This window comes from Oryzias latipes, chromosome 8 (assembly GCF_002234675.1).
Source record: "Oryzias latipes chromosome 8, ASM223467v1".
Classification (NCBI taxonomy): Eukaryota; Metazoa; Chordata; class Actinopteri; order Beloniformes; family Adrianichthyidae; genus Oryzias; species Oryzias latipes.
The window spans coordinates 15,099,521-15,126,676 of NC_019866.2; the positions used below are offsets into that span (position 1 = coordinate 15,099,521).

General features: G+C 37.1%; 1 pseudogene; it reads right to left on the reverse strand.

The window, feature by feature from the left end:
• Window positions 1-8,338: 8,338 nt before the first annotated feature.
• LOC101157622 lies at window positions 8,339-21,056 on the reverse strand (annotated as a pseudogene).
• Between the last annotated feature and the right edge of the window lie 6,100 nt (window positions 21,057-27,156).

Here is a 27,156-nt window from a genome sequence, read left to right on the forward strand (position 1 = left end):
TGCTCCCGTTCTTCTCGACATTTTGACTCACTGGGATGTTGAAAGTCAGCGGAGCCTTGTCCATATTGGGTATGTGGCTGGGTTGTAGGTGTTCGTCGGGGATATTTTTACACCAGTAGGAGCGGAAGATGAATAGCTTTACATTGTTGTTGTTTATTGTAACTGGCTAGAAGTCGCTGCACCACTGTATTCCTTGCTCGGATGGAAAGCGTTTCGTGAAACAAAAGGAAAAGCTTCCTAAGCATTACTGCCCTTAGTCGAATGGTGACAGCAAAAAAGCTTCTCCAAGTTGATCGCTGATCGTTAATCCATCACTCGAGTCGCCTTTTTCCGCTGAAACTCAGCAGCGTCATCTGGACTTGTCGGAGTTTGTTTTCCTGCTTCCTCCACTTGTGAACCATTGATTCATTCATCTTGAATTCTCTCCCAGCTGCTCCCATGTTCCTCCTCGTAACTCATACTGTAACTTGCAGTTTAAACTGTGCTTCAGCCATGTTGTTAACAATGTTGTTCATGCCCACAGTTTCCTCCCCCGTTCTCAAGCTGTCTTCTTATACGTCATACAAGAACACATTAGGTGCACCGCCTCATAAGGTGCCCCCTACATTTTGGAGAACATTTAAAACTTTTAGGTGCATCTTACAGTCGAGAAAATACGGTACCTGAACATTCTGTGAAGTAAGTGCTGAAACTTGTATCTGTTTTTTGTCTGTGCCCAAGGGATGCGGTCATATCTATCACCAGGAACCAACTATACCAGGAATAGCTGGTCTCTTAACCTAGTGCTTTCAAAGATGGACACAGAGCCATTGTATGCCATGACTTAATTTACACATGTTGGGTAATAAAACCTGCTTGCCCTGTGGGGGCACTCGGAGCAGTGCAGATCAGAGCAGAAGCGGATCACGTTTTCTGCGGACGCCACTGGCTCTCCCTTTTTCAAAAGGTTTGAAACTTCATACAGACTTTTGTGATTTTTACTTTTTGATATCCTTAACCATCCGAACCTGGGAAGGTCTCACAAACTCCATGCTGGGATCTTACAGCTACAGGCCGCAGCAGGCTCATCTCCCAGAATCCGCCACACAAGCATGGAAGAATGGGGGGGGGCATGCAGGCTATGGGAGTTTGACACTTCCGATCATTTTCCTTGCCAACGTACAGTCTTTGGCGAACAAGATGGATGACCTCATCAGCAGGCTGGCTACACACTGATACATCCAGGATTGCTCCGTTTTTTCCCTTTGTGACACATGACGAGGGACATCGAACGAGGCCAAATCTCGCTGCGCCAGTGACTGCGGGAAAACGCGTGGCGGGGGGACAGCGATTTTTGTTAAATAGACTTGGAGATCCAAGAACACCATTATCTCTCAGTCTTGTGGAGTCAATGTGGAATATCTAACTGTTAAATTTAGGCCATTCTACCTACGAAAGGAACCTACAGTGTAAATTTTTTTTTTTTTTTATCTTATTCCGTTTGTTCCCTTTTGGGGTCACAGGGCTGCCGAAGCCTATCCCAGCGAAGGCAGGGGACACCCTGAACAGGTCGCTAGTTTTGTGCAGGGTCACAAATCACACACCCATTCACATTCATACCTATGGACAATTTAGAGTTGCCAATTAATCTACGAAGCATGTTTTAGGACAATGGGGGGAACCCTGAAACTCCAGAGAGAACACACACATGCACTGAAGGAACATGCAAACTCCACACAGAAAGGTCCCCCGTTGATGTTCTTTTTCAGATCCCCCAGCCGGGACTTGAACCAGGGACCTTCTTGCCGTGAGGCGAGAGCGCAAACCACTGCACCACCATGCAGCCCACGGTGCAAGTTCAATTTCCCAAATCCATCAATGATCACCGTTAAATGGAATTTCCAGTCGAAATCTATTTAAAAGAACTTTTCAAACCTAAACTATTTAAAAAACATATTTTTTTTCTCTCATTGATGCATTTTTTCTGTCTGATGTCTTTAATCTTTTCTTTCTGTCTCTCTGCAAATCTAGATAGTCAATCATGTAAATCCAGAATCTCCTCCCCTTCTGACTGTGTGTTATAAATGATTCAGATAAGTGTTTACAGTCAGTCTCACTTTTCACCATGAATGTTGCACAAAGCATTTTGATCTTGGCTCTTTTTTCAGGAGAGTAAATTCTGTATCCAGAAGATGAAAAGAAAAGGACATCTGTCCTCTAAACTGTGTTTGTTTGATAGTGGAACTGGAACCAGATTTGCAGAAAGTCTGCAGTTTTTTATCTCCAAAGATTCTTCCCAAAATGCAATTTTTTTGGTGGTTAAAAGTCTCAGAGAAGACGACGCTGCAGTTTATTATTGTACACAAGAATCACAGTGACACTAGAAACAAGAGCGCTGTACAATAAAATGGCTAAAATGACAGAAATTAAGCTTCTATGTTTATATTTTAAAGATTAAAATCAATTAACAACTTTTAAATCCAGAGTTTTTTTTAGAAAATTATTGCACACACAAATGCTATAAAGGGTTTTATTTTATTTATTTCAAATGAACTGGTTGATGTCTTTTTATGAAAATAAAAGTTTGCTATGAAGAAATAAAATGCCTTTTTGTTTAGAGTAAGTCTATGTACAGGCAAAATGATATTTTAATGAATCATATTTAACATTTATAAACAATGTGATCCTTTTAAAAGTATTTTGCTGTTTAGTTTTGAGGAAATTATGAGGATGAAGGTGAGGATTTTGTGTGAGGAGATTAGAAAACAACACATTTGCCTTTTTTTCATTAGATATTTGGAATCGTGACTTTTGCATGAGGAGGTCTTTGCAAAGCTCCTTCTTCATAAACAGAACAAAGAAACAAGAACAGGTTCTGACAGAAAACTGAAACACTTTTCTTCATGTTTGTAACTTTACTTTGAAAACTGAAATACAGTAACTTAAAGTAGAAATGACACAAATCTGGAGTTTAGTATTTTTACTTTTCTTACACGGTGAGAACATTAAATATGTAATTAATTATTACAAATTTTCTTTATTGGATTTATGATGATTTGTTTTTCTTACAGGAGTCTTGAGTCAGATCAAACTGGATCAGAGTCCAAATGTGGTGAAAAGACGTGGAGAATCTGTGAAGATGTCATGTGTCTGTTCTGGTTTTAAAATGACAGAATACTTCATCCACTGGATCAGACAGAAACCAGGAAGAGCTCTGGAGTGGATTGGATACATGGACACAGGAAAAAACTCTCCCACATATTCCAGCTCTTTTCAGGGTCGTTTCCTCATGACTGAAGTTGTGTCCAGCAGCTCTCAGTACCTCGAGATCAGCAGCCTGACAGCAGAAGATTCTGCTGTTTACTTCTGTGCACGACAAAGCACAGTGACTGAAGACAGTGAAGCAGCTGCACAAAAACCTCCACAAACAACAAACATCAGATCATAGAGTCATTTTAGTTCACTCAAGTTTGGAAAAATATGCTGATGAAAAAAAAGGAAAAACAAACATAAAAGACACTTCATAGTTCTTTTCATGCTAAATCTAATCTCTAAATGGCTCTTTATATTTTTTTGTTTAATGACAAAACAAGTATTTTTTAGGAGAGAGAAAAATATGATAATAATCAATAATGTAATTATTGATTACTGATTATAATTGATATAAAATAAAATAAATTGTTTTTTGTTTTATTTTCATTGTTTACCTGCAGAACAAAGGTCAGACACACTAGCTACTCCCAGATGACCCTTCTGCTTCAGATTAAAGCTTAAAAAATGAATTTAATTGTTCATTATCCACTTTCTCCATTCTTGATTTAATAAGTAAATACATGGATCATTATGGGAAATTGTTGTTTGGACAATAAAATCCAGCATCGCTTCATGGAGAAAAACCTTCAGTTCAAATTTTTGAACAAATGTCATCAGCCAATCAGTGCTGTCAAATGGTAGCTACCTCTTCCAGTTTCTGAAATGTTTTCATTTTTTTTATATATGTATTTAATTTTGTTTTCTGGAAATTAATTTTGTCTTCTGAAATGTTTTTTCATCTTTGATTTTTAGGTTTTGGTTTTTGAAAATGTATTAGTTTTCTAAAATGTAAAACTGCTTTTTAGCTTGTTTTTGTTTTAATTGTTGTTGTGATCTTAAAAATGTTTTTGTATTGAGATTTGTTGAATGATTTGCATGAAGGGTCATCCGGAAGTAGCTAGTGTGTCTGACCCTCGTTCTGCAGGTAAACAATGAAAATAAAACAAAAAACAACTTATTTTATTTGATATCAATTATGATCAGTAATCAATAATTACATTATTGATTATTATCATATTTTTTCTCTCTCCTAAAAAACACTTGTTTTGTCATTAAACAAAAAAATATAAAGAGCCATTTAGAGATTAGATTTAGCATGAAAAGAACTACTAAGTGTCTTTTATGTTTGTTTTTCCTTTTTTTTCATCAGCATATTTTTCCAAACTTGAGTGAACTGGAATGACTCTATGATCTGATGTTTGTTGTTTGTGGAGGTTTTGTGCAGCTGCTTCACTGTCTTCAGTCACTCTGCTTTGTCGTGCACAGAAGAAAAAAGACAGAATTATAATAATATTCCACATGATTAAAAATGAATATTTTCAAATGCTGTTTTAAAATAATGAACAGGTTTTTGAAGCAAAATGAAATATATTGAATAATATAATGGCTAATATAAAATCAGTGTGCAGGTTTTTCACCATTTCATGATCTTTTTATATATTTATGAGAGATTTATTGGTTGATTGTGTTTTAGCATGAGTCCATATTTATTTATTTAATTAAATATTTATTTAATTATGAACAGTATAGGACTCCATACAAAACTAAGCCAACTGACAAAAATATTAGCTCTGTTTCTGGGGCTGGAAAGGCAATAACTGAAGGCTGCTATAACTATACATCTGTCGTCTTGACTCACACGACTCATGAAGAGAGGAGTATTGAGGACTTTCCACCCTTTCTTCTTAGTCCTTCTGAGTCTCGAGCACCAGAGCATGTGTGCAAGGATGCTCGGGCCAGAGCCTGTGGATACTCTTGCCGGCCTTTCAAAGTTAATTATTGCTCGGGCAGACAGCACTGATCTGCAGACTGTCAATTTGAAAAAAAAAAATCATTTTGTGTTTGAAGAGCTCAAATCCATGAAAAAGAAGATGTGCATTTTAGAAATGAAAGTTACCAAAGTCGAAAACCGAATTGATGATTCCAAACATGAAATAACTGATTTCATTTGGAAAGATTCTCCCCAAGAGGGAACCTTCGACTCTTTGGTGTTAAAGACATAGAAAAATAAGATGTGTAAAAGAAGGTTATAGAAATCTGCCAGACACTAGTTACAGTATGTTAATCAATTTTACCATATTTAATGGGAATTAAATATGTGGACTGGAGTATGGTGGACTGACATCACCTGAATTTTGAGCTTAAGTCAGCCAGGTGGTGACTCCTTCCTCTCCATAGAGACGACCGTCCACATAGAGCTTGTCCACGGAGATGACTGCCCGGAAACCAGCCTGGATAAACCTTCTCCGGAAAGGGAAAAAGACCTTCCGTCCACAGAGATCTGCTGCTCGCTTTGTTTAAGCTTCCTTGTGTCTCTTATAACTCAATTTACGGCCGCAAGCTCCATGACTTGGTTTTGGCTGAATTCCAGTGCCTCCAGTAGCACCTGGAATTCTTTGTGGAGAACTTCCACTAGGAAGCAAAGCAAAGCAGCTTTTTATCTATGGACTCCAGGCGAGTCATCCTGATGTCCGTGATTGAAGTTGGGGTGGAGGCTGCTTGTGTCTTCCCCATAACTATCCACTCGAAACACTCGTTAATGTAACATTTGTATTCTGTCAGAGCCTCCAGACTCAATTATTTCAATGTCGTTAACAATGTTTTTCTGAAGTTGGCGGATAATGAAGCAAAATAAAATCCAGTTTTACTTGGCTACGCCAATTTGGTAGCACAGCAGTCTCTCAGCACTTTACTCACGTGACACGGACCTTCTTGACACTTTTGAGTTCAACTCATTGGCCCCAAGCACCAGAAAAGTGACAAACCAAGAGCCTTCATCATCCACTTCACTTCATGTTTCTGCAGAGATGATGTCTGGAGGGCTGCCAAGACATCTTCATTCTTAAAGGATCTGTAATTTATTCCTCAGTCAAGATGAACATAAATAACTTTATTTTTTACTATGGCTCAATTCTGCACTCATGGTGGTTCGACAATCTGTGCAATATGGGAAGTAACCTTAAGTTTTTACTGTTTCTTATTGCTATTATTACTGGCACATGTTCTTTATAGAAGTGTCTAAAGAGTTCTTAAAAATTATATTTGTAGCATCACCTTTGGCTTCACGGAAGGGAGGGGGTTACCACTCTTGCTTTACAGCAAGAAGGCCCCTGGTTCAAGTCCCAGCTGGGGGACCTGAAACAGAACAATGGGGTTGCACAGGTGCGTCTGTGGGACTCTCCAGGTGTTTTTACTGCTGCTTCAGATTCTGTAATGCTCCAACCTTCAGCACTGCTCAAACCAAGCAGAACTAACACAAACAAAGGTAGTTCTCTGTGAGCCATGTTGACTGTCTGCTTAGAAGAACATTGATGCTCCTTAAATATAAATCAGACAAATCTGCTTCTTGGTATATTTTAAGTAAACTCCTCCAACATCCTGAATAAAACAAATGCAAAAAACAATAAAAAAAAAGGTAAAGTGTTCAATGGTAAGAAAAATATTAATATTAAGGCGACCATATTAATAAAAAAAAATTCTAAAAAAATATTTTAAAAAACTGAAATTAATTAGAGATTTTATTTGACTGTCAGTCGAGCCGGTTTAGCTCATGCTGGTTTGCAGCATGGTCCGTGAAACCAGGGTTCGACTCCGGGCTGCTCCCTGTTCCCTTCTCTTCTTCTCTGCCGGTCCCAAGCCCGGTTGCTTTGAGAGGGTTGTGTCAGGAAGGGCATCCGGCGTAAAACATTGCCAAGTATACCTTGTGACTCATTCGCTGTGGCAACCCCTGATGGGAAAAGCCAAAAGGGAAACATTTGACTGTCAGTCACAAGGCCAAAAAATGCAAGTTGGTGTTGAAGAAACAACACTGCTGCCCCCTGGTGTTACAGAAAGAGAAAGTACAACATCTGTTGACAATTCAGATTATTCAACATTTTGATATTTCCAACTGGATTTGGAGTTTAAAGTCAATTGTTGTTATTGTGATATTCATTTCATTTACTAATTAACATGTTTCATTCAAATCAGCAGAAATAAACATCATTTTTTTTATTTTGTACAAACTAAAATGTGAAATTTCTTATTACAATGTATAAAAATGTGATTGTTTTTATTCTCCTGTATTTACTGTATGTTCTCAGTCCAATCTCACGTAAAAACACATTTTAAAATAAAAATCTATAAAAAATTAGGACATACATTGAGAAATAGTCTTGTAAATCTTGGGCATGAACAGTTTTACTTGCATCATACAAAATAGCCCCAATCCATTCAGATTTTTAATCCAACAGGTTGTCTAATCTAGTGCAGCTCTTTTATTTTATATGTATTTTTGCATTAAAAATAGATTTGAGTGTGCTGTAGTGGTCATCACTCTCAACTCACAGGGAAATGAACCTGGTTTAAATCCCAGCTAGAACCTTTGTGAGTAGAGTTTCTTCTCCTCGTGTCTGTGTGGGTTTTCTCCAGGAACTCATCCAATAATCCAAAAACATGCTGTATAGGTTCATCTATATCTCGAATTTTTCCTTAGAGTGACTGAACTGTTTCTTTTAGGATTTATTCTTATAAACTTTTTTATGTTAATCATTCAAACTTTGCTCTTTAAAAATAGACTATTCTTAAAGTGATAGTTTGGTATCTATTCAAGAACAAGCAACAATTGTTTACATGATTGGATTTTTGTGTAAAAATGTCTTCAAAATGTGTTTAAAAAATCATATTAAAAATACACAAGCATAACACAAGCAAACTAGGAAAATAATGACTTTTGGAATAAAATCTAAATTAGGTAGATACCTAAATAAATGGTAACATGTTCACATTGTGGAGTAATCCCATATTAGATTGTTTTTTGTTTCTTGAAAGGCTAAAAAATTAAAGGAATTCATAAACGTCACTTTCATGAAATTGTAACCAGATTCAAGAACTTCATGACTTTTGTCTCCCTCTTGTGAAAATACTGAGATTTGCACTTTTGTCTGTTTCTTAAACTTTGTTTATATAATAAAGATATGGCCTTTTAATGACTGTTAAGAATAACTGTATCATGTGTCCTCTAACATTATTGTTGTATTTTTATTTACAATAGAAAGGAAAAAAAATGTATGAGAAAACGCTTTAAATGTTTTATTTATGAATTTATTCATTTTATTTAAACAGTGACATTGAATAGAAAATTGAGAAAAAGAGATTTAAGTAATATTGAGTCATCTTTCATCATAACAATAATGCAAAAAGAAAAATACATGTGAGATAAAATCTTTGAAACTGAATAAAAACAGGTCAAATGTCATCAAAAATCCTGAGATGCCTGCAGAAAAAGACATCTGTCTCTTTCACATCTTCATTTGATCTGAAAAGAAAAAAACAGATAATGTTTTGAACATCTGGAGACTGTGATGTAAAACATGTTTCATTGTTTAATAAATGCATTAGAGTCACAAAACTTTAGAAAATAAGACGAATCACATTCATACAAGACAAGAACAGAATGACTGTTGATGATTTTGACCTTTAAAGCTGTGGTGACAGCAGAAAAGATGATGGAGATGAAGAATAAAAGGAGGAAGAAAATGGCCATGCCCCAAGCTTGCATGACTGTGTCTTGGCTCACATCAGCATGCAGGATGTCATCAAAGAAATGACAGTGTTCCACCGTGTCTGTGAAAGAAGCAGAAGCACATCTGTTACTTCATTGTTGCTTTGATTCTTACAGTGGAACAAAGAGATTCCACCACAAAAGTGATGTGACGGATGTAGTTTTTAATAGAGGTGAAGACAGAGCATCAGTGTGACCTGTTTTGGAGACATTCACAGACAGAGTGGTGTTTCCATGTGTCACCCTGCAGGTGATGGTCACCCCGGGTAAGGAGTCAACTGGAGACAGACGGAGGAAGCTTTGGATGCTGAACTTTCCATCCGGGCCTCTGTGGGGATGACTATTATTGTAGTTCCACAGCTCTGTGCTTCCATCAGCAATCCAGGTGATGTTAATGGATGCAGGGCTGAAGCCAAAGACCAGACACACAAGTTCATTTGAACCCTGGAGCAGGACGGCTGATGGTTCACTGTGGGTCACTGAGGCTGAGGAAACAGGTCAGAATCAAATGTTTGGAGGAAACCAATGGAGCTTTTAGGAATATTGACTCTGAAAATGAACTGTAATCTCACCAAAAACATCCTTTATACTGCTTTCAAATGGACTGTTGGAGGATTCATGTCTCACAACACAAGTATAAGTTGACTTCTTGTCATTAGTTTGAGACACATTCAGTCTGCTGCTCATTGAATAAGAGCTGCTGTCTGGATCCTTGAATGAAGGACTGTTAATGTAACGAGAAGATGAGAGTTTCTGACCATTCTCCTTCCAATGCACCGAGATGTTAGATGGGAAATAACCAGAAACTAAGCAGGTTAGTGTGAGAATGTCAGACACGGAGAGTTCAGCAGCACTTGGTTCCACAATCCTCACAGTTGGAGGATTAAGGTCTAAAAAGAATGAAGGAGACAAAAGTAAAAGTCCATTCTTTAATACCGTATTTTCCGGACTATAAGTCGCACTTTTTTTCATAGTTTGGCAAGGGGTGCGACTTATACTCCGCAGCGACTTATATTGGAAATAAATTGAAATAAATACATTGTTAACCCTCCTGTTATGTTCATTTGTGAGGAACAGAGATGATGTTCCTGGGTCAATTTGATGTATGAGGTATGTTAAGTGTTAAGAGGATGTTAAGTGACTCAGAGAATCAGCAAACTTTTTTTTACAGTAAGATCTTGAAGGCTAACAACATAATATTCTATTTTCCAATGATTTCATAGATTCAGAAATGCAATAAAAGTGAAAACTGTTTCTACAAATACAGGATGAAAACAGAGTATTAGTTAGCCAATGATGCTTCATGAAAAGAATAAATAAATAAGTTTGAGAAAAAATTACTGTGAAATTATTAGATAAACAGTCTGCTATGATTGTGTCATATATGGTTGTGAAAGTTAAAATGCGACTTATAGTCCAGTGCGACTTATCTGTGTTTTTTTCTACTTTATAATGCATTTTTGGGCTGGTGTGACTTATAGTCCGGAAAATACGGTATTTATTGATCATTTCCAAATCAGTTCTGTTTTTACCTGAACAGAGGCTGATGTCCTTTCTGTCACGTTTATTTAGAAACCTGTCAAACACTTCACAGGTGAAGGTCTTCCCTGTTTTCCACTCTGTCTGAAGAACATCCAGTCGACTGATTACAGTCACACGTCCATTTGTATCCATGCTGATGTCTGTGCTTGATGCTGATTTGGACACTGAGTCAGAAAACCAACTAATTTGTGGATTAAAGCCTGATGCAGAACACAGGAGTTTGTGTTGTCCTGACTCTTTACTGGAGACCTGAAGGACTTCCACTGATGGATCCACTGATTAGAATGTAGAGAAAAACACATGAAGGATTCAGTCAGTGAAGACATTTGTTAGATTTCTGCTTTTTCTAGAAAAGAACCATTCTCACCAAAAACACTGATAGCTTTGGACTCAAAAGACTGGCTGGAAAAGCCTTGATGGACTTTGCAGGTGAAACTCTGGTCACTCTTCCAGTAGATGTGAGGAACAGAGAAGCTGACACTGACTGTATGTGAGGCTGGAGCTTCAGGAAGATCAACATACTGTTTGTCAGATCAACATACTGTTTGTCAGAAATGTCAGCTCCTTTGGACTGAAGTGTGACATAGAGGTGCTGTGAGGAGAGCTGTGAAAGGTCACAGTGCAGCTTCACATCATTGTTTTCTGTCTGCAGGTCTGACAGAGATCTCCTGATGTCCACCTGAGGAGCTGAAACTGCAGAACCTGAAGGATGACAGCAAAAAAAACATGCTTTTTAATACTATAAACTGCAGTGTTTTGTTTTAAAGTTGATCTTCTCACCTGAAATCTCTACAGTCTTCTCAGCAGAAAAGCAGTGATGCTGAACTTTACATTTCAGAAGTTTCAGGTTTTTCCAGCTGCTGGATGGAACTGTCAGTTCACTGATTAAAGTGGTTTTGTTTGAGAATTCATTCACTCTGTCAGTGGATGGTTGTTCCCTGTCCATCAGCCAGACCAGCTTAGCAGCAACATTGTGGATGAAGCATCTAGCTTTCACATCAGAGTTGGTCATCATCACTGTCTTGAAGCTGGGAATCTCCACATGAATGGAAGGAGGATTGAATCCAAAGACTGCAGGAATCAAATATCAATGACCTTCTGATAACACTGATCAAAATAGTGATTCAAGTGTTTCCTCACACTTACTGTGACAAATACTTGTTGTCTTTTCATCTTTGTTCTCCTTGTGAATGAACTTGCAGGTAAAATTGGAGCCTCTTGTCCACTCTTCCATGTTTGGCTCAATCTCAGAGGTCAGACTGTAGGTCTTCTCTCCCCCCTCCACACTCTGCAGATGTCTTTCTGTGGGCTGGATCTGTGTCAGCTGCTGCTTGTTCTGCTGCCACTCCACACTCAGGTTTTTGGGAAAGTAACCGTTTAGGGTGCAGATGAGTCTGACCTGTGAGACTCCAAATTCACCTTCCCAGACAGGAAACAGGCTGATGTTTGGAGAAACAACGCGCAGCTCTGTGATAGAAAAGAGATGACATGTTTTTGCATTTGTCCTTCTGAATTTCAGCACTGATTATTTAAAAGCTGATTTAAGCTCATTCATACTAACCTTCATGTTTTAGTTTGTAGTCTCAGTTCTAATTGTCATTTTTTAGTGTTTATGTTTACGGCATAGTTGTACTTTTACACAGTTTGGTGTTGAAGAGGGTCGCAAAAACACAACTGAAAGTCAGTTTCACAGACGTTGAGCTCGACAGGACAGAGTGATCTGGTTATTCAGTTAGAGGAAGCTTTGTTCAACACCCAGCTACCAAAAAAGTCCAGAAAGACAGAAGTGAAAGGACAGAAAGAGCAGCAGAGCATGGCAGACTGCAGGTGTGAGGTGTGGTTATGCCAGGAACAGAAACAGAGAAGATGGAAATATCTCATCTTCATTTACATGAGCTTTGTCAAAGGTTTGACTTCAACCGTCAAGTAATTCTAGACTGAAAAAGTTATCGGCTGTAAAATTTGCACACTGAGTAATGGACCGCTGATTTCAGCTGTTGGGGGTTTGATGAAAACTTCAGAAAAGATAAAACATAGAATGTTACATGAAATCAACCAAACACTGACAACATTTGTGTATAAATCTATCTACAAATGCATAAACATGAAGAACTTCACAAAAATGAAACCCCAGAAAAGGATGGAGGAGCAAATAAATTCTTATTTTCACCATTTTATTTAAATCAGGAAAAGATACAAAGACTTAAAAGTTAAAACAAAGAGTACTTACAGGATGAAATCAGTTTAATAGAAAAAAAAGAGAAAAGAAAATGGTGGAAAAAAATTGTAATGATCTTTCTGATTCTGTCAGGCTCGACGCGTGGATGCATTAGCAGGAACACAGAGGTAAGTTGAATCAAAGTTTTCTTTCTTTCTTTCTTTCTTTCTTTCTTTCTTTCTTTCTTTCTTTCTTTCTTTAATCTCAAAGCAGCGACTCGAAGCACAAAGAATACAAAACGATCCCGTGACAGACACTGGGTAGAAGGAACTTAAATACACAGCAACGATGAATAACAGGTGTGTGAACAGGTGCAATTCACAACAGAAGTAAAGGTGGAGGCAACACAAACGGGAGAAACCGGAAGTAACCAAAATAAAGGCCCAAAAAAGCCGGAAACCCCACAACCAATCTCGAATGCGAAACAAACTAACCCACCCTGGCCCCTGAACCTCACAGATTCTTTCTTTTTTCACTTTTTTCATTTGATCTGTAAAAAGAGGAAAAAACTTTTTTAATGATAATAATAAAAGATCTGTTCAACAATGTTTAGCTGTGAATTTCATCTTTGTCACACATCATAATGTACTGATTAAAAAATGTCAACAAAAATGTTAAAAAATAGCATTAAAGGTTACTTTTTTCATTAGTTACTTTGAATAAAACTATTTAAAAAAAGAGAATGATGAATAATTATATTTACAAATATTAAATCTTATCCAGATTGCATCAAATATATATGTCATTTTCATTGCTTTAAAAAGATTACAGGAAAAAAGAAAAAAAAAACATTAAAATTATATCTTTTATCAACTTTTTCATTTGACATTTTCAGCCTCAGGAATGATGTAGACATATTTATAAAAGCTTCTGAAGGTGAAACATGATTTTTATTTTCTGATGATTTCGAGAAATTGTCAAAACAATCTCATCATGTTGAGCAAATGAATAATAAATTGTTGTAACTATAATTCACAAAATATGTATTTTCAACTTTCAGTTATGCAATACACCTTAACTCTTAAAAATATATTTTAATGCTGACTTTGTAATAATTTAACCTCTTTTAAATTTACCTTTGACAATGTGGTTCCAACAGTGAACAACAAAGTCATGATGAAGAGGAAGATGAAGGTCAGGGCTGTGTTTGCCATGTGATCTTCCTCTACTTCCATCTCCTCTTTGCAGGAGCAAACAGTTTCATTCAGAAACTCTGGTGGGACTGCAAAGTAACAAATCAATGAACTGTTGGGATCATCCACACTTCACAGACTGTTCCCAGTATTTCTAGAATGCTCCTTTTCTAAGTCAACACTAGAACCTGTCCTGTCCCAAAGAGCAAAGTGGCTTTAATCTGGAATGGCATCAGTTAGTGTCTCTACTGTGAATGTCCCATCATCTTCAACTGTCCTGCATGTGTTTACATGATCCTGATCAGTGTTTTCTCCTTCATTCAGTCAGCTAATGATCCTGACTTGTTATTGAGAAACGTCATTCTTGGTTTGGTTTGCATGACTTGGCTTGTTAGTCAGTAAACTCACAGAGTGAGTCTGTTCAATAACTGAGAGACCAGAGTTAGAGGATTTGTCTTGTTGGGGGTGCAAGACCCAGTAGAAGACACACAGACACACAGACACACACAAGCTTTGTTAACACTCTGCTGGAGAATAAGACAAACACAATATTGTTGTATTCAGGAAGATTGTGGTGTTCTGGAGAGTAAAGTGTGATGCTGAAAGATCAGTGTGTTCAAAATGTACACTAGTGTAACAGTGTCTCACATCACAGCACTGTGACTTCATAGAAAGTCAAACTTTTATACTTTTAACAACAACAGGAAGAGCAAACAACAAACATGAACAGTGTTTTTTTATTTTTTTTTTAGTTTTTAATCTGCAATCAAACACAACACAATGACTCATCACAAAGTACAAACAAGAAAGAAAACATAGACAACAACAAACAACATCTACTACGCCTTGCACTTTTCAGAGATGTTCAGGTTGAGGTTGACCAGGTTGTTTTTATCAGCTGTGCTGAAACCAATGGATCTGACAATGGATCTGGTGGAGTTGGTAATGGACTCGTGGTAAACAGCACAGCTGTACACCACACCAGACTGTTTCCACTGATCATCTGTGAGGGTTAACTGGCTGTAAACCAAGTAAGATCCTTCTTTCTCTACTGGACTGGTGGTACTGGTCTTGTACTTTGAGTCTACTACATCATCATCAACAAGCCAAGCTACGAAAACCTCCTCAGGGAAGAAGTCTTTCACAGAGCAAGTCAGGGTCACCTCTTTGTTTTTAGCATGTTCTACAGGAGGCAACATAAACACTGAAGGACGCTGAACATGTTCGCCTGCAAGTACCAGAAAACAGAGGAAATAAACAACTGACTGACACAACTGTCATCATTTGTTCTGACTGTAAAGGATTCAAAATATTTGTGAATGTCAAAATGTAGAAGAAGTGATCGTACTGTTTTGTCTCTTGTATTGGATCTTGAATGGGAAAAGAATGTCTTTATGTTGGACAACACAGTAGCGTTCGACTCCCTGATGCCATTCATCATATGTGATGTCAAGCACAAGCTCCTCCTTCTTTTTTAACCCTTCAGTCTTTACAGTTCCAGCCATTTCTACGTTATCTTCATTCTCCCAAAAAATCTTTTCAAGCTGACCGTTATTTACTTGAATTTGGCATGTTATTTTTCCACTTTGCTTTACAAGAATGTCCCTGTATGTAGGGCCAATGATATTTATGTCTACAGCTGCCTGAGTACATCCTGCACTTCCTGAATGAAGGACAAATGAAAAGTTATCGATCAGAACCTAGATGTTCAATCATTGCAGCTGGATGTTCCACTTACCTCCAGAAGATTCTTCCTTGTAGGTGGCATTAGCCTTTTCCAACACGTCAGTATTGTTCACACCTTTCCCCTTGAACACACATGTAAATGTTGCTCCAGAAGTCAGCTCAGTGGGGTTTACTGTGAGCAAACTTGCTGCAGAATACAGCTTAGCTCCATTTGTGTCATTTCTTCCCTCTGAGAAAACACTGGTCTCATCAAGGATGCTGGCTTTTTCACTGCCAACTTTCTGCCAAATGATCTCATGGGTCCTAGGAGAAAAATCTTTGGCAAAGCAGTAGAAAGAAGCCTGTTGCTTTTCCTCATCAAGGGAAAAACTTGTTGTGAGATTGGGCGACCTAAACAGCACATCTGAAAAACAAACACATACACAAACAGATTTTTGCAGAAGCAAAGAACTTTTTTGTGCAAATATATATGCAGAACCTCAGAAAATGACAGTTTTTATAGTATTGAAGATTTTTAAAAATAATAAAAGACTTTCAGGAAATTGATAATTATGATGCTCCTTAAATAAATTTTAATATTATGATTTTGTTGTGACTTTAATGTGAGGCTTTGTAAATCATGGGAGAGCATTGATACCTACTTCTGCATATACACTGACAATGGCTGGAAAGCAAACATATATTTAAAGTCATTGTTAATAATGTTAATTAACAGCAAACAGTGAAACAGAAACAAAGGTCACAGTTATGAGGAAGATTATTCAGAGACATAAAAACACAGAAACAAACTGCTTATCTGTGAAGGTAAATACAGACACTGAATGTCTTTTTTTTAACTCCACTGTTTTATTTAGTAAATTTGTGCAAAAGGAAATTTAAAAATTTCTTTTAGATTACTGATATTTTTTTGTAATAAAACTTAGACATTTTTTCTTTCCTTCATTAAATCTATATGATAATTTTTACATTTACAGAAAATGCCAAGGAAATTATCAAATAAGTCCTTAAAATTGGGTATATAATAAAATATAATAATGATACAGTAATTAAAGTTTATTAATATACAACATTATAGAAGTTAAAATGACTACTAGAGAGACTATGATCATTAATCTTTAATTATGTCTAAAACTCTATTTTACATTGAAAAATGTGTTTGATAAAAGAATATCTAAATATAAATACATCAATTACAAAAGCTTTAATTTCTTAAGGTCTAAATTATACCAAAGCAAAGAATCAAATTTAAAGTGTTGCCAAAATTTTCAGTTGTTTCTTTAAAATACGGTATTTATTGATCATTTCCAAATCCAAAAATGTTTGGAGGAAACCAATGGAGCTTTTAGGAATATTGACTCTGAAAATGAACTGTAATCTCACCAAAAACATCCTTTATACTGCTTTCAAATGGACTGTTGGAGGATTCATGTCTCACAACACAAGTATAAGTTGACTTCTTGTCATTAGTTTGAGACACATTCAGTCTGCTGCTCATTGAATAAGAGCTGCTGTCTGGATCCTTGAATGAAGGACTGTTAATGTAACGAGAAGATGAGAGTTTCTGACCATTCTCCTTCCAATGCACCGAGATGTTAGATGGGAAATAACCAGAAACTAAGCAGGTTAGTGTGAGAATGTCAGACACGGAGAGTTCAGCAGCACTTGGTTCCACAATCCTCACAGTTGGAGGATTAAGGTCTAAAAAGAATGAAGGAGACAAAAGTAAAAGTCCATTCTTTAATATTTATTGATCATTTCCAAATCAGTTCTGTTTTTACCTGAACAGAGGCTGATGTCCTTTCTGTCACGTTTATTTAGAAACCTGTCAAAGACTTCACAGGTGAAGGTCTTCCCTGTTTTCCACTCTGTCTGAAGAACATCCAGTCGACTGATTACAGTCACACGTCCATTTGTATCCATGCTGATGTCTGTGCTTGATGCTGATTTGGACTCTGAGTCAGAAAACCAACTAATTTGTGGATTAAAGCCTGATGCAGAACACAGGAGTTTGTGTTGTCCTGACTCTTTACTGGAGACCTGAAGGACTTCCACTGATGGATCCACTGATTAGAATGTAGAGAAAAACACATGAAGGATTCAGTCAGTGAAGACATTTGTTAGATTTCTGCTTTTTCTAGAAAAGAACCATTCTCACCAAAAACACTGATAGCTTTGGACTCAAAAGACTGGCTGGAAAAGCCTTGATGGACTTTGCAGGTGAAACTCTGGTCACTCTTCCAGTAGATGTGAGGAACAGAGAAGCTGACACTGACTGTATGTGAGGCTGGAGCTTCAGGAAGATCAACATACTGTTTGTCAGAAATGTCAGCTCCTTTGGACTGAAGTGTGACATAGAGGTGCTGTGAGGAGAGCTGTAAAAGGTCACAGTGCAGCTTCACATCATTGTTTTCTGTCTGCAGGTCTGACAGAGATCTCCTGATGTCCACCTGAGGAGCTGAAACTGCAGAACCTGAAGGATGACAGCAAAAAAAACATGCTTTTTAATACTATAAACTGCAGCGTGTTTTGTTTTAAAGTTGATCTTCTCACCTGAAATCTCTACAGTCTTCTCAGCAGAAAAGCAGTGATGCTGAACTTTACATTTCAGAAGTTTCAGGTTTTTCCAGCTGCTGGATGGAACTGTCAGTTCACTGATTAAAGTGGTTTTGTTTGAGAATTCATTCACTCTGTCAGTGGATGGTTGTTCCCTGTCCATCAGCCAGACCAGCTTAGCAGCAACATTGTGGATGAAGCATCTAGCTTTCACATCAGAGTTGGTCATCATCACTGTCTTGAAGCTGGGAATCTCCACATGAATGGAAGGAGGATTGAATCCAAAGACTGCAGGAATCAAATATCAATGACCTTCTGATAACACTGATCAAAATAGTGATTCAAGTGTTTCCTCACACTTACTGTGACAAATACTTGTTGTCTTTTCATCTTTGTTCTCCTTGTGAATGAACTTGCAGGTAAAATTGGAGCCTCTTGTCCACTCTTCCATGTTTGGCTCAATCTCAGAGGTCAGACTGTAGGTCTTCTCTCCCCCCTCCACACTCTGCAGATGTCTTTCTGTGGGCTGGATCTGTGTCAGCTGCTGTTTGTTCTGCTGCCACTCCACACTCAGGTTTTTGGGAAAGTAACCGTTCAGGGTGCAGATGAGTCTGACCTGTGAGACTCCAAATTCACCTTCCCAGACAGGAAACAGGCTGATGTTTGGAGAAACAACGCGCAGCTCTGTGATAGAAAAGAGATGACATGTTTTTGCATTTGTCCTTCTGAATTTCAGCACTGATTATTTAAAAGCTGATTTAAGCTCATTCATACTAACCTTCATGTTTTAGTTTGTAGTCTCAGTTCTAAGTGTCATTTTTTAGTGTTTATGTTTACGGCATAGTTGTACTTTTACACAGTTTGGTGTTGAAGAGGGTCGCAAAAACACAACTGAAAGTCAGTTTCACAGACGTTGAGCTCGACAGGACAGAGTGATCTGGTTATTCAGTTAGAGGAAGCTTTGTTCAACACCCAGCTCCCAAAAAAGTCCAGAAAGACAGAAGTGAAAGGACAGAAAGAGCAGCAGAGCATGGCAGACTGCAGGTGTGAGGTGTGGTTATGCCAGGAACAGAAACAGAGAAGATGGAAATATCTCATCTTCATTTACATAAGCTTTGTCAAAGGTTTGACTTCAACCGTCAAGTAATTCTAGACTGAAAAAGTTATCGGCTGTAAAATTTGCACACTGAGTAATGGACCGCTGATTTCAGCTGTTGGGGGTTTGATGAAAACTTCAGAAAAGATAAAACATAGAATGTTACATGAAATCAACCAAACACTGACAACATTTGTGTATAAATCTATCTACAAATGCATAAACATGAAGAACTTCACAAAAATGAAACCCCAGAAAAGGATGGAGGAGCAAATAAATTCTTATTTTCACCATTTTATTTAAATCAGGAAAAGATACAAAGACTTAAAAGTTAAAACAAAGAGTACTTACAGGATGAAATCAGTTTAATAGAAAAAAAAGAGAAAAGAAAATGGTGGAAAAAAATTGTAATGATCTTTCTGATTCTGTCAGGCTCGACGCGTGGATGCATTAGCAGGAACACAGAGGTAAGTTGAATCAAAGTTTTCTTTCTTTCTTTCTTTCTTTCTTTCTTTCTTTCAATATTTTGTTCATAATATTTTATAAAAATGTAAAGATTTATTAATCAAATTTTACTTACTAAAACTACTTAATCGACTTAGAAACAAACTTACCTTGCTTAGTAAAAGGAGGAGACGTTGTTCTCTCTCCTAGATGATTGGCAACACACTGGAAAGGCTTTTTGGCGTCCCAGTCCTGTCGGCTGACTTCAACCTGACTGATTCCCAAATATTTGTCATTTTTCAGTATTGAAGGGTACTGGGTGATATTTTCCAAACTGTTGGCGCCCTGAGTCCACGAGAAAGTTAATGAAGAGGGGGTGAAATCAACGGCAAGGCAACCAAGAGTGACCGTGTCTCTACTTTGAGGGCCGCATGGCATCAGAGGAAACACGTTTGGAGCCTGAGTAGGAGTGGCTGAAGAAGACAAAGGAATGAAGAATTAAAACAACAAAATATACAATGGCATGCAATTTCACCCTCCTAAAAAATCTCCAACAATTCATGACTTTTTGTATTAACACTGGTAATTCACTCTGAATGCAGATTAAAGAAACTTTTGTAACTGTTGTTTCTTAAACTTGAAAAGAATGAAAATAATTTTAATCAAAATCTTTTAAAATTGAATTTTGATGTTAATTAATTAGACTTCTGTAATAAATGAAACACTGATCTTACCTTAAGAAACAGTCACCATTGTACCTTTTCCCCAATAGTCAAAAGCTTCATAGTAACACAGTGCTCAATCTGCTTGACTCTCAGAGTAAAAAGGCAACTCTACTAATGGTGACTGCAGCATTCATCAATCATTAAAATCATATTTAAAAAAAATCTATCTCTATCTGTAAAATACATTAAAAACTTTAGTGTGTATCTTTTTAAACAGGAATTCATTTTTACATGACAATAAAAATATTCTTAAACTTTTTGAAACCAAAATTTACTAAATCAAATAAATCAGACTTTTAAAATGTAAAATAGGGCTGGCAGCACATTTTCAAAAGATCTTACCTGAAGAAACAGTCACCATTGTACCTTTTCCCCAATAGTCAAAAGCTCCGTAGTAACACAGTGCTCAATCTGCTTGACTCTCAGAGTAAATATTTCGATATCAATAATGGCTGAATAATTTCTTCATGTCTGAATTATCATAATTTCTAAAAATCTAAATCTAAACAATTCAAATCAACAGTGAATTATTTTTATTTATCTAAATTAAAAGTTTTACACCAATGTAAATTATACTGAATTTGAAATCACAGTAAAGAAAGAGTTTATTCTGAAAGAAAAAACGGGTAATTTAACACAATTTGACTTTAAAATTTTAAAGTACATAATGCTTTATATTTTTAAAATAAAAAGTCTTACCTGATGTCACTGTTACCACTGTTCCTTTTCCCCAATAGTCAAAAGCAACCCAGCTACACAGTGCTGAATCTACTGGACTCTTAGTGTAAAAACTCTTCTGACTACGATTCATTCTTATTTTCACTGCTACTGTTTTTAAAGTAAACTTTTACACACTTTTAAAACATCACTAAAGTCCATTTATAAAAAAATGTACAGGCCAATGTATTAAAAATTATACAAGCTTTACAGCAAATCATAAAAAAGTAATTAACTTTTAGGATTTTAAATCATTCCATATCCACATTTGAAAGAAAACAGAACAATCTTACCTGCAGAAACCGTCACCGTTGTTCCTCTTCCCCAATAGTCAAAAGCCCAGTTATCACAGTAAAACAAGTCTGTGACTTCCCCAACAGAAAACCTCTTTGCTGTTTTATCCTGATTTTCTTTTTGGAAACTTTGATTTATAGATATTTCAAAACCAAATTAAACCTGCTAAATATTCATCTTTGAATCAGAAGAAAACTGCTCATGTCTACATATTTTTAAGTCATAAAAATATGATCTTGAAATATTAACATCCAGTGGTTTGGGGTTTGTGGAGACAAACATTTAAAACTAAAGATTTTTAAACTACTGATGTTAAATCATAAATGATTATTTGTCTTACCTGAAGTGACGGTGACCACGGTGCCTTTACCCCAATAGTCAAAAGCATCGTCATAATAAAACAAACGATCAACTACTCCATGCTAAAACCTGTTCAGCTTTCTACAGACCCAAGACACATTATTGTCCAGGTCTGTCATTGACCAGTTTGTAGTTTAAAAATTAACTGTTTTAAAAAAAAGTCAGGTACAATTTTTCAATTTCAATTTCAAAATAAAGTTTCTTTTACCTGAAGTAACTGTGACTGTTGTGCCTTTACCCCAGTAGTGAAAAGCATTGTCACAGTGTAACATCCCAACATCTCTGACATACAAAAACTTCTCATGCATCAATGATACCAATATTGTCCAGAAGACATCTTTTAACAAAAATTATTTTTAAAGATTCAAAAAAAATGTTATGTGTGCTTTGACAGTTTCTATCAGACGTGGTCAGTAATACTTGAGATCTACAGGTTTTTTTAGTTTCTTTTTATTCTTGAGCCCTCTGAGTTCTAATTGTTCTAAAATACAAGGTAAAAAAAATTCACAAATTCAAAATAAGGATAAAAATCTTTGATTTTTACCTGATGTTACAGTCACAGTTGTTCCTTTTCCCCAGTAGTCAAAGTAATCGTCACAGTGATGAATTTCAACAGCACTTCAGTACAAAAATGTCTCTCACACCTTTGTCATACACTTAATGATTCAGTCAGAAAAAATCAAACCTTCACCTTTGTAGTTGTAGTAAATTGAATAAACAAATACATGCATTTGTTAATAAAGACATTTGGAAAAACTAAATATTCTAGATGATGACTTACCAGAACTAATGTAACTTGTGTCCCTCAGTAGTCAATATATTATATATTCCATGTTCTGATGATAAAATATTAAGTTTCTTAACATCAATGAGAGTAAAAATGTTTACTGGAAAAAATGTCCACATTTTTGTATTTAATACCCTCATCCCTTGAGAACTGTCTTTCCTGTCTCAGTTACATAAAATTAGATCTCCATGGTAACAGTTGGAGCACACTTCCTCTTTGTGGGTCTCACTGTCAACTCTACTTCCTTCAATGTGGACTCACACCAGATAGACCTGATATAGTTAATATCATGCTGTAACGTCTGTGCAGAACTATTGAGCAGAAAAATGTCCAAACTATGATATGAAGAACAGTGGGTGTTAGCCGGTCTGTCCACCCAAGACACGTCTAAGTGCTTTAGATTATTCTCAAAGAACTTTCTTACTTTCTCCAATTTTTTTTATTTGTGCAAAAATAATCCTATATTTGGCAACAAATCAAATGCCGTCAATTGTCCCAAACATATAGATCTACCCCCCTGACTGTTTTCCAGCTCTCCTTACTATAAGAGATAATGCCCCACCAGAAATCAACGGATGACCTGGAGGCCTGAACTGTCTGATCAATTATTAATACTTTAATCTTGTTATTTTTTAGGCTTAATTATTTTTTCACTAAAAGAGGACTGGTTGATACTTAGTGTGCCACATTGCCTTGACAAAATAGTGGCTTTACTGACTTTGTTTTGCAGCAGTGGAGGAAAATGTTATATTCTAAACATCATGAGAAGTTAAACAAAGCATCATTTCAGAGTGAATTTATCCTACTATTGCTTGTATTTTTTAGATCATTAAGCAAAAGAAACAAAGCCTACATTCTAAATTGTTTAATTCTTCCAGTGTCACCTCTTTGTGTCTCATCTCTTCCTTTTTTCTTTCTCTTCTGCTGCATCCCAGTCTTCAAAATGATCACATTCACCAAATAGTTTGAAGGAAACTATAAAATCCCTCATATTTTGTTTTCATGCTGTTGTGATAAACTGTGGAATAAGGTATGTGTCAGATAAATGCATCTAAACATTAAAGAAAAACACAATTAGAAATAATAGACCACAGCAAGAATCAAGTTTCTCATGCACGAGGGAGAAGAAGCCAGTGTGACAGAAGACAACCAACACGCTGCCTCTCCCTGTGCACCTTTTATTAAGAACACAAGAAGGAGGTAACAGTTTCAGGACAAAGAGAAAAAGTTCATTAGGGGGTGTTGTATAATGACCCATTTGGTGGATTCTAACTTCAAACAGTATCCCTTATCAGCTCAGGACAGTGTGTCGTAAACCCCCCTCTCTTCCTTGCTGGGATGAGAAGCAGATGAACAAACACACAACTGTTTTCAGAAGAGGTAAAAAGGTCAATCTAAGTTAACATTTAAAGAAATACATTTAAACAATGATAATAATAAAACAATTTCCTTCACATACTCCCTCCTGTTTATCATTGATAAATGTCAAAATCTCACATCCAATATCACATCTCTTTTCAGTTTTCTGTGACATCTTCATTTTCATAACACTTTCAATTTACACTCAGATGAGAAGTTTTTTTTTTGTTTTTTTTTTTTTTTTTTTCTCAAGTCATTTCAATTTCAAAATCATTACAGTCATCTTGTTCTCCCTTTAATAACAAGTTGTATTCTTGACTCAGAAGAACACTCTGTACTCCACCATTCACTGCTCTGGAAATCATAGATTGAATACAAGGAAAAATGCACATAGTGAACACACAACATATGATCAGTACCATAAGAATAGGTGTCACTATTTTTAACAAAAGTTGCCACCAGGAACCAAAAGCAAACCAGGAGAAGAAATCCCAAGATTGGGGTTTCCTGTCATCCTGCATTGCCTGCTGAACCTTTTCAAGTTGATGCAATGCTTCAGTGACGCTGTGACCTTCATCGGTGTTGTCAGGAATAATTGTACAACAGGTATCATTTAACATTTTACAAACACCTCCCTCCTGAGCAACCAATAAGTCCAAAACCAATCTGTTCTGTAGAACCATAAGTCTCATGCTTGACATTTCTTCACTATAGCCTTTAAATGCTTTAATTATAGCGTTCAAAAATAAACCTAATCGATAATCAATGGTCTCAATTCTGAGAGCGTTTTTAGCAGTTCCTACCCAGGGAAACAATGCCATAGTTACCTTTTGCCCCGTATTCCAGAGTTTATGGTCTTCAGGTACATCTGATCCCCAAATGGAATCATGTGGCTTGACATCAATAAGGTTACGTCTGTGGCGAAGGTGAGGCTCATGGACTGCAGAAACTATGAAAGTGTGATCTGTGACCTTTACGGGAGCACAAATCCCACTCCAGTCTCTAGGCAGACTGAGGTAGAGGGCCTGCCCACATAACCAAAACATTTGATCAACCACACAAGTACCATTGTTACCTGGCATTAAATCTGGATTAGATTCAACACAACTTCCTCTGGGCAGGGAACTGCATAACCATGGGAAACTCTGTCATTGATTATCTGGACTGTGAAGGGAACAAGAAGTTCATGACACATCTTTGTCGGCAAAGTTCCTAAAAACTCTGTGCCATTGTTAGTTACGCAATGTGGAAACACAGTTCCTGGTTCCACACTAGCATATGGAGCTAATGATTTTGTCAATTTCAGTTTTTTAAACTGATACAAACTCTTGCAACTCGGTCTTACAAGAGTACCATTTGAAGTGGTGACGGCTCCAGTACTAATATACCCTCTGGTACTATATTCAATAACACAGTCGCTTTTCCACTCAGAAAATTGCTTTGCCTGCAAATTAGGATGTAGGGATGAAGCTGGAATTACAGAACAAACATAGCAATCAGATCTATTCCTTTCTTTAGCCAGTAACATAACATACCTATACCAAGAATTTGTCATATACAGGTGAGTTATGTTCATTTTTGGACTATTCAAAACATCATGTTCATCAATACTCAGCCATCGTCGAGAAACATTTAGTCTTTCCTCGTTGGTGGTTCTTCTTGCAGGTGGATAATGATTCCAAAAGAACCAAATCCATGTGGTTGCTCCTGTCAGGAATAGCAGGAACAGTAAACAAAATAAACTGTCTCTTAGCCCAGTTGGACACGCCATGGTGGATATGTACCTATCTTCGGGAGGGAGAGGTTACTAGCACATCACCTCCTCAAGTCCTCTAACAGTGTAGGATCCGTGTAGTGCAAAAGAGATCTGGTGTGCTTTCTTCCCTAAGACTAGGTGGATTCCCCTGCTTCGCTGACGTTGAGACAAGCAGCATCTATACAGCTGCCTCCCTTTGTAGTCAGACTTCCCCACCTAGCAGTTGGAATTAGCCTCACCCAGATGCTTTTTTTTGCAGTGTGATAGATGGATCCAAGACGTCCTTTCAGCAATCTTGACAGCTGTTGGTGTAGTCAGCAGGACTTGGAATGGCCCTTCCCACCGTGGGCTGGACCAACACTTCCTTTTTATGGCCTTCACAAACACCCAGTCACCAACCTACACTGGTGAAGTGTCCTGTGGAGATAAAAAGGAATCTGGCACTTGATTTGTCCTTTGCACATCTTTAGTGGTAAACATTTTTCTCAAATAATCCACTAAATTTGCATCATCATCTGGAGAATGTTGCTGTGTAGGATCAAGGTCTGGTAACCTATAAGAACGTCCATACAACATTTCAAAAGGCGTTAAAGGTTGACCTGCTGTGCGTGTGATACGCATGCTTAGTTGAACTAAGTCTATGCAGTCAGGCCACTGTCTGTTTGTCTCTTCCATGCATTTCTTTAACTTTGATTTGATAGTGCCATTAGTTCTCTCAACTAATCCTGCACTCTGTGGGTGATAACTACAATGTCTCTTTAAATCAATACAAAGATGTTGAGCCATTTTGTCTATCACTTGATTTACAAAATGTGTACCATTATCACTTCTTATCACTTGTGGTATGCCAAAAGTTGGGATTATTCTTTTACAAATAGCTTTAGCTACTGTAATAGCATCTTGTGTTGCACATGGAAAAATTTCAACCCATTTGGAAAATGCATCAATAATCACTAAACAATATTTCAATCCCTTGCTTTTATTCAATTCAATAAAATCCATATGGATTGTATGGAAAGGAAAAGGTGGTTCAGGAAAATTTCCTCTCTTAGGTCTAACATTGCCTTGGGGATTATGACGCATACATGTTACACATTGTTTACAAAAAATTTTTGAATAGAGAATAAATCCATAAGTTCAATTCAATTCAATTCAATTTTATTTGTATAGCCCAAAATCACAACAACAGTCGTCTCGATGGGCTTCGAAGTAAAACATGAAATCAAAAGGATCACGAATACAAAGAGTTCAATAGAAAAATACTAAAATGAACTAACAAACTGACTAAGCTATACTGGCATCCCTGCCCTTAGACCCCCCTTCGCGGTAAGGAAAAACTCCCAAAAAAACCGGATTCCGGAAAAAACGAAGAAACCTCAGGGGTGCCCATATGAAGGAGGGATCCTCCCCCAGGACGGACAGGCGATTTACCAGAACTCTTAGAGAAGAATTAACTTATCTAAATCTACAACTACATATATAAAAGTCCAGCAGACGAGCTTCATCCAGCCGTGGTTATCGGGACAGTCAAAGGCGCGAGTCGAGCCGGAGACAGGAACCACAGCCAGGTGTAGGAGCAGGAGCAGAGACGAGGTACTCGGTCAGGTACAGAGCAGAGACGAGCCAGAGATGAGCCAGAGGCAGGATCCACAG